General features: G+C 41.0%; 1 long non-coding RNA gene across 8 annotated transcripts in view; it reads left to right on the forward strand.

The window, feature by feature from the left end:
- Positions 1-18,493, forward strand: part of LOC147250896 (uncharacterized) — a 47,107-nt gene that overhangs the window by 12,508 nt on the left and 16,106 nt on the right. For 7 of the 8 annotated variants that reach the window (XR_015118857.1, XR_015118861.1, XR_015118856.1 and 4 more), the window contains 4 exons: positions 10,752-10,890; positions 10,979-11,180; positions 13,586-13,645; positions 15,040-15,255. This is a non-coding gene — a long non-coding RNA (uncharacterized LOC147250896). Of the gene's footprint in view, positions 1-10,751; positions 10,891-10,978; positions 11,181-13,585; positions 13,646-15,039; positions 15,256-15,339; positions 15,398-18,493 lie in introns of all 8 variants that reach the window. The other variant, XR_015118859.1, reaches the window with a different exon arrangement.

Consider the following 18,493-nt stretch of genomic DNA (forward strand, 5'->3'; position numbering starts at 1 on the left):
TAAACCATTAATTAACGTGTGCAAATGACTTATAACCAAATTTCATTATATTCATTTAAATCAATGCAGTGCTGACAAATGAATGTTTGCTATACTATTGCATTTCTAAGTGGCAAAATTGCAAGATCTGATAGCCTTTTGAACCTTGATGGATACAGTAGTACAGCAAACATACATCTTACCAAGCCTGTATTAATGTGTAGGAAATTGGGTTATAAGCCATTTACAACTGTTAATGGTTTATAAAATGATTACAATGCAAGTAAAAGCGCATTTATTAATCCTTTATAGAGGAAGACTTGTCGTAAAGAGGTACCAGATCATCTTGGCTGTTAAAAACATGCAGACTAACAGCTTCTCTCTCACCTGAGTTGGAAGCGAAGCCAGAAGAAGCTCAATTGGCACGGAGACGTGTTTATTATAGGGCATGTGCTGCAAGGTCACGCAGGTCTTGGTCTTGGCATGAGCCAGCCAGAATGAACAAAGAAACATGCACACAGAGAAAAAAAGAACTTGGCAGTGGTTCCCATACAGTGGAGAAGAAAGATTTGTTGGAATGGCTTCCTAAGCTAAGTGGCACAATGAATGAAGAGAGGGAGGAAGAGAACAGGCCAAAAAAAAAAAAAGAGGTTGAGTTGAGAGTAGGTGTATTATTTTAAACATTGGTATTTCTGTTCAGCTATGCGGACGTTTTTTTTGCACTAGCTGAATGCTTCAATACTCCTCCTGATGCAATAGTTTCGTCCTCCTCCTTCTTCTTCTTCTCTAACTTTATATGCTGCTGAGCAGGTCACTTAACGCTAAATGATCCCTAAACCTCAGTTAATTATGTTTTTGAACCAAATGGCTGTTTGATTTCAGAATGAACCATCTGTTCCATTAATCCATGATTGGCAGTAAAAAAAAATCAGGTTTCTGAAGTTTTGAGTTCTAGCCAAGAGGGTCGGCTGACCCATTAAACTGCAGTCACTGGTATTATAGAACAGGCGCTTGTGAACTGCTGAATGAAAAGTTAAAAAGCAGCGGGATCAGCAGTTTCCCTGACCTTTCGGAGGTGAGTCTCACACTGAGTCACAATGCTGTGGACTGAGTAAAGTCCGTTATTAGTGTACCTTGTGTGATTGAAGTGTCACATCAGGCCTCCTGCATCCTCTCAAATATACATCTTTCAACGCTTGATTAAAAATACAAGCTTTGATTAATGTGCAGGTTATTTTTTTGGAATATTATTGTACCTCTTCAGGTATTCTTCACAGCCATTTACTTCTTGTCCGTGATTCTTTAGGGACTCAGAATAATGTAGGCAAGTAAGCACTATAATTACTTATTGATGTGGCCGCATGTGTTTTACATTGGTCCTTTACTGGAATGGGATACAGGACATCGACACTGCAAAGCCAGTTGAGGGACAATTCATACAGTACAGGCTGACTACAACATGCCTAACAGCAGGTCACAATACAGAATAAATTCCCTCTGTTGAAAATAATTTCTAAGGAAAATGTTATTGCCATACTATAACATCTTCCTTTATGCTGGAAATTAAATGTATGATATGTTGAAATATAGTACGGATTACAAGGCTGAGGATTAGGTTTAGCCAGCTTAGCTTGCCTAATCACCACATGTTAAACAGGATTGGTGAGTGTGCTCAGGTAAGGCTGTTTATTAACATCTATTTCAACCCTAAATATGGAAAGAAAAAAAAAGCATACCGTCTCAGGTCTGCGCAAGCTTTATAGTGGACTGGATGAGAGGGTTATATAAGATCCAGCCATTTACCTCTTTCTCACCATTGTGCTGTGTCTCCTACACTGCTGGAGGAGTTTGAAATGGATTTGCATAATTTTGTTATTTTATAAAAGGCAAGAGGTAAAACCAAGAAAATCCCTTCCTGTCCTTCTGTCCCTCGGCAGTTTCTTTCGTATATTTGTTGTGGTGGACAGAATGAGGTGAGCAAAGTGCAGTACTCACAAATAGGTGTCTTGAGCTCACTGCCGTATCACTTCCTTGTGACTCTAGAGTGTAGAAAGAGTCGGACATGTATGTTTAGCTTGAAGCTAATGGAGCTTCATGGGCATCAACTACAGGCGGCTCCAGCACAGGATCTTTCTGTGTGGAGTCTCCATGTTCTCCCTGTTCCTGTGTGGGTTCTCTCTGGTTCTCCAGCTTCCTCCCACAGTCCAAAGACATCGAGAGAGGACGAGGCTGATTGATACTCTAAATTGACTGTAGGTGTGACTGTGAGTGTGAATGGTTGTCTGTCTCTATGTGTTGGCCCTGTGATGGACTGGTGACCTGTCCAGGGTGAACCCTGCCTCTCGCCTGAAGGCTGTGGGGATAGGCTGCAGCCCCCCCACAACCCTTAACAGGAAAAGCAGTAGAAAATGGATGGATGGATGCATGGATGGGCATCAATTACAAACAACTGCAAAATTGCCCAAACAGACATTTACAAACTCTCGATCAAATCGTCCAGTATTACCCTTCCATGCACTCAGCAATCCACAAACTCTAAAACCAAACTGTAACATTAGGTATGTATCTGGATACAGAGATGTTTGCATAGATAATGACACCCAAACAGATATTTTAATCATTTGGAAAATTACTATTTTGTGTGTAACAAAACATGTTTGACAAGTGCTATGTGTCCTAATGGTTGTGAATGTGCCATTGGCAAATACTGCCTGCGTACAACAGTAATACTCAGCATATAATACCAATATCTGAGTCATGGTGACTCACAGTACATTCAAGTTTCTGTCATTTCTTGACCACAAGCATGCAATCATTTCAACAGCAAAATAGATTTTTTTCCTATTGTTAGTAGCTGGTGGCCATGGGGTACCATTAGCTTGAAGCTAAATGTACGTGGCTGTCTCTGTCGGCATTCTGAAGTCATAGAGAAGTGGCACAGGTGAAAAAACATCTTCCAGAGCTCAAGACCTATTTTTGATTATTTGAAAGGCAGTATACACTTTTAGGGGGGAGTTTCACTTAAAAAATACAGTACTAATACAGTACTGAAAAACAGGGGTACATACAGTAAATACAAATTTTAAAGGGCCACAAAGACTTTTTTCAATGAGTCAAAGGTCCATTTATTGTGGTAGGACAGGCCAAATGTGATAATACTGTGATATTCAAAACAGAATGATCTTTTTATTCAAAAACAACAAAAATACAAATTAAAATAAAATGTCAATTCCATTTTGACATAAATTAAATAGTTGAATAAAACAAAACATGACCCCCTGTCATGAATCCAAAAAAAATGTCAGTAGGGGGTGAGAAACACTTTTCTTTTCAAATGTAAGCACAAAGATAACAAGGAAGAAGGAAAAAGGTATTTTTATGCATGGTGAGTCAAGCATATCAGAGTTCCAAACTAACATAGACGCTAAAATCAAACCAAATGTCCCTTTCAGTTTAACAAACTCATTAACATTTTAAAAAGTGCTCCAAAAACAAAAGTGAAAGTTAACAAATTGCGCTCACAGCAGTGAACTCTGGTTGACTCAGTAACAGGCTGTCTGTGTATCGGTGGCACGATGACAAGTCCCGGCCTGGTTGCGTCCTGGAAGGTGGGGGTGCGAGTGACGCGCAAGTATGGTTGCTTGTGAATTATTGGTGTACCTGTCTGTGTGTGGTACGGACACAAGGGCAGGATGGCATATAAGCACGGCATTTGGGGTTACAATTTAAAAAACAAAACAAAAACGCTCCGGCCAGACGGGATATTCAGGAAACCTCCTGAACCGCCCTATGGCCACCCTGCCTTGATATGCTGACACAACCAAAACACACAGTGAAGGAATAACAATTTCGGGGCCACAAATAGTTGGATGCGGCCCAGAGGTCGCCTGTTGAGGATAACTGCTGTTTTAAAAAAAAAAACAACACGTGTTGTGGCTGCATACCGCACACAAGACAGGACTTTACATTTATAGAAATACCTTTTTAAGGCATCTGTAATGAAAACATTTCCAAGCAGAATTTCTTTATTACTTTAGCAGTAGTGTGACAACATAGCAAATAAATTATAATTACTGGCAGAGAAAATGTTCAGCTTAACATTTTGATTTCATTTGACCTCAAAGGTGCTTTTTTAACATATCAGAGGTGGAGGTCATGATTTAAAAATACTTGCGACAGTAAAATTGCACCTTGAAAAACAACTTAGACCCAAATGGTGCCCGAAGTCCCATGGTGTTATGAAGTAATCGAGGAAACGCTGCAAAAATTGATATCATCAATTTGCGCATCATGGCATCTGGAGCTCTGACAACGAACACATTTTGTTAAACCCTATATGTCCAAAACATTGGGACAATCAGTGATTATATTTTAGTTAAATCAGGTCGTCTCCAAATTAAGAGAACTGTGGAATGGACAAGGAAACTCATGGAAGAATTTGGGGAGCAAGTATTTCTTGGCTAGTTGGTTTTTGTCATGCTTCCTGAGCAGTTTACACAAGTCAAAGAAGTTACCCTCATTCCTGTCACTGACAAATATTCGCTTTACAGTAAGCCTTCTGGAGATTAAGAATGGATTCTCCCTTTTATCTTTCTTGCAAAATAAAGAACGAGCCTGTTTCTCACTCATTGATGGTCACAGGCCGCTTAACTTGAATTGCAGCTTGTCATAGCTGGAGAGGGACGAGGAGAGGCCTCATTCATCGGCGCACTCTGTGAGGCCGCAGACCGATGCGCGTGTGCAACATCAGCTTTTCAGCAGTCTTACAACTGCAGTCGAATTAACGCAGAGCTAACTACTCCTCTTGTCCATGTAAATTAACTACGGTTGTGAGGTTGATTACAACAGCCCTAATGTTTAATGTACACACCCAAACTGTTGCTTTCACTCGCGTGACTTATTTTTCCTTCATCCACGCAGTTAAACATGTACCATTTAATGTTACACCCATACGTAAATAACACAACTTCTGTCGGCTTAAGTGTTAGCTTTTCCAAGAAAGTTAACTTACTGTTGCTGTAGCCTCTTAAAGCCATTCACCATTTCTCCAAGGAAAGACGGTGACAGTGCATTACGAACCTCGTTTGACCTCATCTCTACATCAAACACATTCATGCTATATTCACTGTAACTTGAAATATTCTTGTTACAAAACAAAGTCCGACCAAAATCGTTGCGTTGTCAACTTGGGGAAAATGGAAAACTTTTGGTAATACATTTCAAATGCGGGACTTGAAGCTAGGGAACCTTTGAAACGGTTTAAAGCAGATCACTGGATGATGGTGGGGGAACCGCCAAAACATGCCGAACCATGGCCCAGACAGGCTTTGCTTGTTGCATGTTAGCTGTTAATGTTTGTCAGCTAACGTTAGCTAGCTAATGCTAACGTAGTCTATTCACCCTAATGTCTTGAGTTGTCCCAACTTTTTGTCTGTACAATGTAAAATCCTATTATCATGATGAGTTGCAGTGAGCACTCAATGAAAATACAGTACAGCTCAAAAACTGTGAAATGGTCTAAAGACAAGGTGAAAATAGAGTTTGGTGTCCGTTGACAGTATTTTCTGATGAATACGTGATGAAAAGAGATATCCAAAATCCCCTAAGAAAAAAGAATGGAACTCAAACATGTCAGAAGAAATTCATCTTCTGAACCTGGAGCTTTATCGGTAATGCTCTGCAAATGTATGCAAAACCACACATATTTCCGTAGACAATGACTGATTCTCTTGTCAGACACACAATTTCAGGAAAAAAAAGGTTTAAATTAAGTTATCAGAGTTGTAACTTTAATGTTTGGGGTTTCATGTAATAATTGATACCATTTCATAATAACAGAGTTGAGAGAAGTATTTGTCACATTAAAATTCATATTAAAGTAACATACTAAAAGTAAAAGAACAAGATTATTATCATGACAAAACTGTACCATATGCTGAGCAAACAAGGAAGATTTGTCTGGTAGGTCAGCGTTCATGTTACTCACTACATATATGCTTGTGGACAGATTGTCAGAAATAAAAATTCATAAAGGCAAGACTTTTCAAGTATTCATCTTCATTTTGTAGTGATTCATACAGCATGTACACATTGAGGATGGTAATTTCTTTATTAGCCATTCTTATCTGTACAACAGAACACCAGTCAACTTCAAGCTTAATGACATTTATCATAGTCTCCAGCTTTTGTGCCCAAAGATGGCCATGCCCTCTGCTATTCTTCCTGCAGTGACAATGCGTCAGTTGACGCTGCAGCCAAGTTGACCACTAAAGTATTCAGCCAGTTTATGCATCAAGGTCCGGTTCAAATTTGGATGCAAAAACACTAACCAATTTCATTCAGGTCTGTCAGGAAATTATTTTTGTAAGATAAAGACTGTATTTTTGCTGTTAGTTTGTACCACAAAATTTCTCAACACACAAGATCAAATTCTCAGAGACGGAGATCTCAATTAAAGTTTTACTTGCAGCAAGGAGTACAGGCAAAGGTTTACATCTGCACTGAATAGTCTCAGTGTCTTCCAAACATATATATACAAAGTTCCTCCTCTCAGTGGCTTTCCATCACGCCTTTGTTCCTTCTTCTTCCACCAAGGACAGGTGCGGGGGGGGACCGCTGACTCCCCACTGTCCAGGGCCTCTTCTTATCTCAGGAGTGAAAACACAGTATGGGACAATCTGCAGAAACCTCATTACTTGGCTCTAAATAAAAGTTACAACACTGTCATGCTATTCTACATCAGGCTAAAACTTCATGATAATAAAACATAAATGTGTCTCTACATATTTTCTAACAAGGTCACTCTTACATTCCCTTGCGCACCAGTCCCGGCAATAGCTTTATACATCCTCCGTTCAGGTTTTCTGGCACGCAAGGCGATTTGACCCTCGGCATGATTCCTCTGAGCCTGGCCCTTTTACACCACTTGGCTCCATTTTGGCGATTTATCCGCAATCCCGCCAGGAGTTGGGCACACACGCATAGACCCATTCCCTGCACCTGCCTCGGCACTGATGCTTGAGTCCCCTGGGGTCAACTCCATGAGAGGTAATGCAGGAGTGCGGTCACAGGTGGGCTTTGCAGGAGAGCCAGAGGTGCTCCCATTAGCCAGCTCCTCACTGTTCACCCTAGCCACGATAGCCGGTCCTCCTCAACTACTCGGTTCCAGCCGGCATTCAACAGCTTCAACTCTGCAGCCTATGGTCGCAGTCACAGAACACAGGTTCTTGCCTACACATCTGCCTGTCGTGTAACTGCATGCCTTAGCGCAGATATCTCACTGTGCGGCCACTCCATTTGCTGAGCAGGCTTTAGACATCCAAGTTGTGAAAAGTCACCGGTGGCAGCTTGTCCAGGTAGTGGGAGACGAATCGGGGGATTTCCTGTCCAATCTCAATTAGCACTTTTAAGCAGCTTTTTAAGCAGTTTGTTTCCTTCTGGATGCCTTTAAAGCCCATGCACCGTTGTTTGGTAACAAGACAAAGTTCAAACACATTTGTGTGTTTGATGCAACAAGGACTAGTTTGTTTTGGGTCATCGTTTCAATTTTAACCATGAGAAAATTAAGAAATTCATCCTGACCAGCAGCTAGAAATCATCCTTTACTCTCTGGATGGCTGATTGCTTGTTCGCTTTTCTTTTTGGACTTTGTCTTTCTTGATGTCCCTGTCTCAGTTGTTCTCCTTGTCTTCATCACACCATCCACTGTGCTGTTCTTGTTCCCTCTCTCAGCTTCTGCCTGAATTTTTCCCACTCTTCTGCTTTGTTGATCTTCTGCAGTGGAACTCTGTCCTTTGGGGGCTTATTGGTGCCTTTGAGGACTCCCTTCTTTTTCGCACCATTGAGGTGAGTAGGTGCTGGTGCCTGAGGCGGAGGATAAGGGAGCCTGTTTTTAAGGTTACGGTCTTGATATTTATTGTTCCTATTGGACTTTGATGGAGGGAAGTAGTTCCTGGCCTTGTAAAATTTATTATTATGGTGAATCTGTGGTGGGGGGGCAAACTTTTGATGTTGAAATGTTGATTGAAAGATAGGTGGTGGGAATGCCCGCATAGAGGAGGGTGTTGGTTGGGATGGTGGGAACCCACGAATGCCTAACGGAGGTCTGTAATTTGGATCGAAATCCAGAATTATATGGACTGGGACTGGGGACTTGATGGTGATCTTCCTTGCTGCTTCTAAAATAACTGCAGCATTTGGCCAAACGTTGCACTTTTCAGCCCGAATTTCAGTCTTGACTGGTTCAGCTGCCTTGGTCAGCTCCTCCTCTGTCCCAGCATCGATCTTGCCAACCTCCATGTCGTACTCCATTTCTAAAAATGGGATTGAAACTCTGTCCCATTCCAAAAATTTCAGTGTCTCCTGTCTCTCCTCCTGAAGCAGGGAGGCTGCTGGAACCTCAGGATGGCCATCAATTGCCATGGAAAAAGGCCCGTTTGACAGTCTGGCCTTCTTAGATGCTGTCGATTCTGAACCTTCCATTTCCTCAGCTAAATGTCAAGATAAAGAAAAAAAGTTAAGATAGAGTAATCCAATATATGGAAAATGATCCAGGGAATAAATATCATCCTTCAAGTCCCTTACCTTTGCGTTTTCGGCTCTTGACCTCTGAAATTACAATTTGGGCCATGCTGGAAACTTCTTAATACCTTTCTCTCTTTTACTTGGCTAATTGAAATGACAAAGAACCAACCAAATGGAAGTTGAAATCCTTAGCATTTAATTGACAGTGGTCTTGAAGATATTGCACCAACAATGTTCAAATGTCAGTGGAGGTGATGATACTCTTATATTCAACTCCTGTGTTGTGTCATTCAGAGGTGAAACAGTGAACTTCAGCTGATTTACTCACGTTGATCTTTGGTTGTTAACTTCATGTCATCTCGATCTCACAGCTCTGTGATCACACGGTACTTTAATGTCTGTCATCTTGACCTCAAACATCGACTGTGATCTAGGGTTTTCTTACTTGAATCTCAGTCTTTGATCTCTGACACCCAGATGGTTTCAAATTCACTGGACAGCACAGCCATGTGTGGGCACTGATACAACGGCACCATCCGTTAGTTTGTCAGTAGCTAGTTCCTCCACAACTGTCACTATTACTCCTTAAAAACCTCTGTGTCAGTGACTGACCTCTTGTGATGATTTTAGTGAGAGAATTCTGCTCCCTTAATTGCCCTCCACGGGGATAAATTAAGTTTTCTGAATCTGAATTTTTATATTTCCATGTGTCATTTAGCGCCCCCTCGCCTTCCAATCATGGAGATGGTATGTTATACACCAACCCTGCGACGTCATGGGTCATGATTGCTCCCAACATGGTGGGAAGTAATGTAAAGGATCTCATTTTGTGCAGCGTTTTGGCCATGCAGTAGCAGAATCTCCATTCATAGTTGAACACTTTCATTGTTTCACCAAAGACCCTCAAGCCAGTCACATTGTGCTGGTTTTGATTGTGAATGGTCTCTAAAATTGATACACACAACAGCAACACAACAACCGGTTTTGGCTCTTCTGGTATTTGGCAAAAATTTCCAGGACCAGTGGACCATTTTTGCTAGGTAGCTAGCCAATGTACCTCACCATGTAGCCTGTAGTTATGCATGATAATATGGGCACATCATCGGGATCAGGAGATATTTGATATCAAACCTCTTCTTTGCTTTACCTCAGTGACAAGGAAACAACACTGTAAAATCAAATTATTTATCATTAGTTAAAAAAAACATGCTAACCGATTGCAATTAAAACAAGTAAAGAGAAATGGGTATTGTAAGTTGTACTAACTACACTTACTGTAAACACGTAAGAGCAACGAATACGAGCAAGAGGAGCGTACTTGATAGCTTACTTTAGATGTACACTTGACTTGTGAAGGCTACTCAGAATTACTACTTTAATCTACTAAATTAAAATGTGAAATTTACTCTGTGTATCCAAATTGGATTTTCGTGACATTCACTGTGTTGCAAATTAAATTTAAATGACAAGTAATGCGTAGAGTTATTGTAGTCAAATATATTTTTGGTTAATTTAGTTTTTATTCATCCAGTGACATACTGTATATCCATGCTAAATTTTACAAATATGGAGGTCATATTGTGTAGTTTAGCTTGGTTTAGCGCTGCTGTTGAGCCATCTAACATATACGCTTTGCTGACGGACGAGGGCATAATGCTTTGTGACAGCTATGAAATAAAGTAAACCCAACCCTGCTGTGTGAAAGTATTTATCTATAAAGCCTTACGTTTTGATGGCACAAACATTCAAAATGATGACATGCACTTTCTTTTTTTTTATCTCGAACAAAATATAATTTCATGCTGTATTAACTACATATTGACCAGGAGTAAAGAAGAATTATCTATGGGCACAACTGAAGCCCCCGGGCTTGGTGATCTTCATCACTTCACTGTTTGAACACATTTCTGTAAAAGAGAGAGAAAAAGAGGGGACAGAGAAGGTAGACCGATAAGAGGACGAGGGCTGAATCATCGTGAGATTTTGACTTGTGACCCTGAGGGCTGTCGCCTTCTTAATCTGGAGACATTACTTCTTACATTGCACTCTACATTGCCTCACACATCTAAGATTAAAATCCACTATTTTACATTTTGATTGCATTATCACCACAAAAATTGGGAGTGTAAAACTGGAGTATGGCAAGACATCCCTGCATCAACGCCATTACAAGAGCACAATTAAATCAGGACATGAACAGAAACCTTGTATAACAATTTATATGTTTATGATGCTGAAAAATCCCCTAGCTTCTTTGCTGCTCTCTGTTCATGAGGACTACAAGTGACAAAGCTGAAGGAACGGAACTCGACTTGGATGTAGCCAAGTTCATCAGGCTTGGCAAACTGGCCGAGGGACAAGGCAGGATGGACGGATGGCAACTCTGTAGTATGCTTGTATCAAATAAAAAAATAAAAATCTTGGTATCACAATGATGAACTTAAACACAGTTTTGAATTATACTTTTTTTTTCCAGGCAGCACAGTGGTGCAGTGGTTCGCACTGTGGCCTCGCAGCAAGAAGGTTCCGGGTTCAAGCCCCAGCTCCAGCACGGGATCTTTGTGTGGAGTCTGCATGTTCTCCCTGTTCCTGTGTGGGTTCTCTCTGGTACTCCAGCTTCCTCCCACAGTCCAAAGACATCAAGAGGGGACGAGGCTGATTGATTCTCTAAATTGACTGTAGGTGTGACTGTGAGTGTGAATGGTTGTCTGTCTCTATGTGTTGGCTCTGTGATGGACTGGTGACCTGTCCTCCAGGGTGAACCCCACCTCTCGCCCGTAGCCTAAGCGGAAGAAAATGGATGGATGGATGGACTTTTCTTTTTCCCGAAACCAAGAACATGTCAACCATCGTAATTTTCAGTCCTTGGGCATTTTTCTATCATTCACAAAATCAAATTTATGTCCCTATGATCGTTTTGGCCCATTTGCGATAAAAAGAGGCTATGCTTAATATTATAAACATTGTATAAATATCCATCAGTTTACACTGGGACTACTTGGGCTCGCTTGGGGTCAGCAGGGATGCTAACGTTTTAGAATGCTAATTTAGGGAACCACCTGTCACTGTCCATGGCGCTGGAAAATAATTTAGTTTGTCAAACTAGCATTATGTCAATATTGTGCTAACTGAATCCTGAAAGGAGCATGAGCTGGTATAACCATTTGTAACATGGAACACTTCCTACTCTTCATCGTATGACATAGTAGTAAATACGAGTAACGGGCTAATTTGACCTAATTTAGTGATCCTCCTGCTGCTGCTATCCAAGGTGCTGAAAAAGCCTGCGTCCTACAATGCAAGTCCCAAAACGAAACCTTGCAGAAGGCCTGTGATAACCAGCAGGATTAATTTAATACTGAACCAAACTTAAATGGGAATTTTGTCAGGCGAGCTCAGAGGCATCTTTTTTGTATAAGCAGAATATTTGATGTTAATTCACAATGTACATCAGACAAGATGATGTCTGCAGGGAGTGCAAGTCACACCGAATCTACCAAAACGTGCATCATGTCTTTTCAGATTTGAATTAGTTTTGACTCCAAGAAGGAGGTGAAATGTTGAGGCAAATTGTAGCCTGCCTACTTGCGCCCCCCCCTCCCCTTTTTTTTTTCTGAACTCCCATTCCCCGCCCTGGGGGAGCCACATCAGTGTAAACCTCTAGTGTGCGATGCTGTGACTGGATGAAATTCATAATTACGTCACTCGAAAATCTAGATTCTTCTCTTTTCTCTCTCTTATGCTTTTCTTTGTTCCTCTGTATCTGCACTTGCACAAAATGGTGTCGATAGCTTGAAAGCCACGCGCATCAAGCGCGGTAACAGATCACGACTGATCAAGAAGAAGAAGAAGCAGTAGAATATGAGCAATTAGCATAGCTCCTCCAATTACATCGCATAATTTCCATGATCGCCAGCTGCTGCTGCAAACATGTACACCTATCTAGCTAAAGTCACCTGCTTGGTGTGAGCCAAAGTGGCAGTCAGTGGCTCGGTGCCCTCTGATTGCTCCCAGTTATCCCCATGTTTCTGTTGAGCTGACAGGCAAGGAACACAGGCCAGATGGTCAGGGCTTAAGAGTTTACAAGGCTTTACTTTCAGAGCCACTATACAATGGTAATAAAAGACATGATTTATTAAGAGTGAGTTCAAAACACTTGAACAAGATGGCAAATGGGCTCCCCTTAACAACATCAACAGCAGCATTAACGGCCTTTTAAAACACAGGAGTTTTATATTAATTGACTCGCAGTTACAGGCTGCTGAGGGTATCACATGCCATCAGATACTACGCGTGATAAGAAATATTAGCTTTATTCATTTTAGGTTGTTTCTGCTGTTGTAAACTTCTCTAATGAGTCATAAAGTGAAAAAGTATTTGTCTTAATGAATTTAGGCCGTCATAATCGAGGGGGCCGTGACAGAGTCCGACAGAGTTCGAGCCACACTCACTCCATTGAAGCCTCGTTAAATGTTGAATCCTCCGTCAACTTTTTAATCACCATGCCAGTCTAATACAATTTCCATTCATCCGTTTTGATGTCCCCTTGTAAAAGTGTCTGGTCAGTTTCATAGTTACTCTTTAAATAATTAAAACGTGTTTAATGGCTCATATCTTTTACTTGCTTAACACTTGCTTTGTAAAAAAAAAGAAGAAGAAAAGCGAGTAGGTGCAGTAGGGTGATATTGATGGAGTCATAAGTTATTCATTGAATTTCAAGTGGGTGTAATTTGGCAAACTTCACCTCACTATACAAGCTTGAAAACAGAATTTTCCTCTTAGATGTATTAATAATGAACGAATCATACAGCAACTCTGTACGCCGACTCCAGAGACTTCAGACTTTTTTCTTTTTTTTTTTCCTTGAAAAATGAAGGAAATCATCGGCATTTACCAGCCCTGGGTCAAAGTCATCAGCATCTCTGATGAAGGGGGATCAGACTTCTAATGAAGGTGTCCTTGACTAACACACATCTGGTTACGTTATCTCTCCTAAGATCATTTAACAGCAGCTTACAGCCCACTTGACAATTCAATACAGCTTTGAATTTAAAGTATTTTTACTGCTATTTGTTTCTCCCAGCACTCCTGATTGCCCTGATTTCCCGGTTCAGTTCCTGCAATGTAACCAAATGTGTCAGAGGTAAAGGAAATCAGTTTTTATTCCTTTTTCTTTTTGGCTTCATTTCAATTTGAGTGTGTTTTGCCGTCAAAATGACAATTGTGGGTTGCGTAAATAGAGTTTCAACTATTCACTACGAAGGTATATGAAGTTTAATGAATCAATAAATAATTTGTAGAGCTGCAAAGGAGAAAAAAAAGGTAGGTCATAAATTCAGGCCACAGTGGCTAAAAGTAAAACAAACTAGAACGAAAAACAGGCAGCCAACCAAAAACTCCGGCATATTGCCACGGTGATAGAGGGCAGATTTTGGTACCAACGGGAATCAAGGATGGCAAAGATGTTTCCAGCTTTATTTTGACTTTTCATTGCAGCTGCTGAGGTGAAGAGGTGGATTCATTTGAACAGAAAAGAACTAACCACTTTCAACTCATACAATTTTTAAGTGGTGCGTTCAGCTGCTGATTAGTTCAATATACTGATATAACACAAAAATTAGCCTTGAATGGGGTTAGCAGTAGCTCAGTTTACAAGCATCTTCCAGCCAAATTTGTTAAAAAAAAACAACCCAAAACTAAATAGTTGAAACTTTCGGCAGCACGGTGGTGCAGTGGTCAGCACTGTCACCTCACAGCAAGAAGGTTCCAGGTTTGAGTCCTGGCTCCAACACAGGATCTTCCTGTGTGGAGTCTCCATGTTCTCCCTGTTCCTGTGTGGGTTCTCTCTGGTACTCCAGCTTCCTCCCACAGTCCAAAGACATCAAGAGGGGACGAGGCTGATTGATACTCTAAATTGACTGTAGGTGTGACTGTGAGGGTGAATGGTTGTCTGTCTCTATGTGTTGGTCCTGTGATGGACTGGTGACCTGTCCAGGGTGAACCCCACCTCTCACCTGAAGGCTGCTGGGATAGGCTCCACCCCCCCTGCGACCCTTAACAGGATAAGCAGAAGAAAATGGATGGATAGATGGATGAATGGTTGAAACTTTTATTGTGAAGTGACATTCACAGTTTGAAAATCAATGTTATATGATGCAGTTTTAATGCCTTTATTTATTGATTGTGCATTGCAAATTCCTCCCTTCCCCCTCCCACTACCATGTTCCATGTTACTTCCATCAAAAGCGGGTCAAAGCACATGGGACTTGAACAGCACTCAGACTCCTCCCCCTGCACCCCAGCCTCCCCTGATGATTATCATGATTTTCATTACACACGTGAATCCACAGGAGTTGACACGTATGTTACGTTGAATGACTTCCCAAAAGCTGCCTCTTCTCTGGCACACGGTTTCAGCAGGTCGATGTGCCCACAAAGCCGTCCCATCACTTACAGTACCATGAACTGCACTCAGCAGCACTCAACTTGTTTCCCTGAAAAACCATGTGGTGTTCTTCATCTGGGTTGTGTTTCCAGTGTGTCCGCAAGGAATGCCCATCTCTGGAGAGCCACTCAGAGGGTTCTTTGTGCAGGCGGCCAGCAGAGCGTGTGATATCTCTCCGGGGTGCTTTGTCAGAGAGCTATTAATAGGTTGAAAGGACATCCTCCAACTCCCAACACTCCCACCAAGTAACGCCCCATTCTCAACCATCCACTCATGGACGCACCCCTGTGAGGCCCGGAAGAAAGGCAGTGAGTAGTCAGCCATGATGTTGTGTTTCAGCAAGAAAAGTCCAATGCGTGTCCCTTGATTGTGCATATGCAATATACTTTCAGTGCAATATGTTAGAAGCCAAATACCAGGGAAAAGTGAATGCCCACAGAATGCAGAAAGGTAATATGTGTGTTGTCTTATGGGTGATTTAATATCTTTACAAGCTTTTTTTCCTGATCCATTCTGGTTCGTAACATGACTTTTATTTCTCTGTCTGAATTCTGAACAATAATATTACATATTACTTTCATACTTGGTGTATTTTATTTTATTTTTTTATCTAGAGTACATCCCTGGTATTTTCCGGTGTTATTATACATGAGCATCTGTTGTTATCAGTCTGACTGATGACAGAACATACGGTAGCCTTTGTGAAATATGAATGTCAAATAAAATACCACACAATTCTACCTCTATGTCTCACGTTTCACACAGGAACATAGGATGACATGAAATGTGACTGAACAAAAGTATTTGCCCAAATTGCAGTTAAGTGTAAAGTAAGATTTTTACAGTCTATTATTATTACAGTGATTGAACAATTCAGTTCTAATGAATGAAAACAGGAGGGTTTTTTTTTCCCGGTTCAACATCCATTTTGTTGTATTTGAAACATTTTCACTCCTTATGCCAGGGAGCAGAAAAGTCTCCCACTTGAAACTAAGGGTTGAAAATGAAAAGAGGTGAAATTCTCCATCTGGTTGCTGTTTTTTTGTGTTTTTTTTTTCAATAGCGTTGATAAGCAGATGTACACAGTATTGTCAGGATACTTAAATGGCTTTTAATCAAAACTAGGGATTTTCCTCTACAGTTTAGCAACCTAAACCCTCTTGCTGTCAGAATTTGGTTGAAATTGAACAAAATTTCTTGTGAAAGAAAAGAAGCACAAAGGGAATTACTGTGAACTGGGCGAGGGATAAAGACAGCGAGTAAGAGAGGAGGCAGGATTAATCACTGCTACCCTGCAGCCTTTTCTCTGAACCGAGCAGAGTTAGCTCCGCCACCTCTAGCCTCCTGGAACCAAGCCAAGATTGGAGCCCTCTGTTTGTATTTCACCTACCTAAAAACCTACACTACATCATTGCGGTGTATGTTCAGCCTTAAGTATTCAAGGTCACCCGGTGTAAAAGATTAAACATCTCCTCAATGTCGTATGTAAACAAAAGTGACCTGCAGTAGAAACCATAGCAGGCTAAATAACACTGCAGCTGGACGTAGCCTCCAAACAATTTATCAGTCGGTTTGCTTTGTAATAAAGAGCTGTGAATATCGCCTCCGTGACCGCCAGCCATCACTGGACATAACACTAATGATCTATGAATGGCCACTTCTTTTTTTTTTTAATCTGAACTGCTTCCATTGTTACATCTCTTAATCAAAACTGCCATTAAACATTCAGTATTTCCAGTTTTAAAGGTTGGCATTGAGAGTAGCACCATTAAACTGCAGCTGAAGAGGCCCTGCAAGTCATCACTCATCGCTCTGGTAGTAACGCTGTTTATTGCTGTATGTCTTCACCTCAGAAATGCAGGAGCATATGTTGAGCTGTCATGTGAGTTTTGCCCAGAGCCAAATTTCAGAGTTTAAATCTGTGCCGGCGCACGTCCTTCAAATATCTTTCCCTGAATCCAAATATCACTGATCAAATTCTGGCCCTGTTTCACGTGAAATGATGTACGCTGATATGCTACGCGCTATTGTTTTTGGCTGTGCCAAAAGTATTTTCCTCACCTATTCAAGGCAAACTATTTCTTCACGGCAGAATCATAAAATGATGCCGCAGAACCAGGGGAGCAGAGGAATATATCTTCCTGAGACTGCGCTCTACAAGTGGATATTATTTGAATATTATTAATAAATTACAGTGCACCCAGGGAGCACAATGGGAAATGTCTCCTTGATGAGGTCAGTTGAAACCATGAAACCAGTCAGTCAATTATTAAGTATATCATTAACACAATAAATCCAGAAATATAATTAAAATAGTCTATTGGACTACAACCATCCGTTGATTGTTGCATTGGTGAAGGTAACCCCTATTTGTCAGTGAGAATATGTCAGGAATGACAATCCTAACCTTGATGTGCTCTTCTTGAAGTTCAATTAAGTCTGTGTGATTGCTCATATTGTTACTGCATGTAAATCAGCCTGCACTCTTTTCCGCTTCCCTTTTTCACACTCAGCTGTGTGGTGAAAGGACATTGTTATTATGAGGATACTGAGTTGCATCATGCTTTGGTTTCACTGCTGAACACTATCTGAATCGTATTTAATGTGTTCGAATTTGCCTGAACCCTTGTTTAGACATCGGGTCAAGTACTGTAATGTCCTTACATGAGTGAGTGAATGGCTGTCACTTCATTCTAATGTATTCTTGCTTGTATTGTGTGGATGCTGTTGGCATAACAATCCACTTTCTCTCTGCATCGTCTGCTACCTGCCTCCCCATCAATGTCCCTGTACTTATAAATTAATCATAATTCTACTGTGAAAGCCCCCCGGAGTGAATCTGAGCTACTGCTCGGATGCAATTATTATCATTATTATTATTGCTATGAAAATATATGTAGGTGCTTTGTATTATTTCCTACTGTAGCAAATGTAAAAAGCCTGTCATTATTCAAATTCATATCTATCTGTTTGTTAATGAGCAACTGGGAAAAGTGAAAGTCCAAACCTCCAAGGTGGGAGAACGCTGAACACCTGCTGAACTCAGGACATCCTATCAGGAAAGTGGGAAGTTTTTAGTGTTCCAGGAAGTACGTACGAGTGGATTGACCTCACTTGACGTGGCAGGGATTGTGGTGAAATGTAAGAACACTTTCTCCGAGCCTAGATTTGTCCCTTTGTAGTTCCTTATGGGTGCAGGTGATTGCAGTGTCTTTTCGCAGTTCACTTTTCACAAATAGGCCTCCATCAAGTAGCTAGTTTTTGTGTCGCTAACGTTGGATAATGCTGGCTACCTAACTGACCACTGTCTCTTGCATAAATCAGATGAAATATCGGCCTCCAGAGATTCATTTTATTCTGTTTATATGAGTGAGGAGGTCCCCAAATGGAGCGGAGATATTCTGTGGGCGGCCGTGTTACCTGGGCTTTCTGAGTACCTTAGCAACTTAATGCTAGCAATTTCAACTGCAGCTTATACGCTACTGTCGATCTGAAACGATCTTGTTTCTCACAAGTTTTGATCAAACAAGGAAAAATGCTATTGTA

The sequence above is a fragment of the Aulostomus chinensis genome, chromosome 13 (assembly GCF_037954235.1).
Source record: "Aulostomus chinensis isolate RoL2024-O1b breed Wild chromosome 13, RoL_Achi_v1.0, whole genome shotgun sequence".
Lineage (NCBI taxonomy): Eukaryota > Metazoa > Chordata > Actinopteri > Syngnathiformes > Aulostomidae > Aulostomus > Aulostomus chinensis.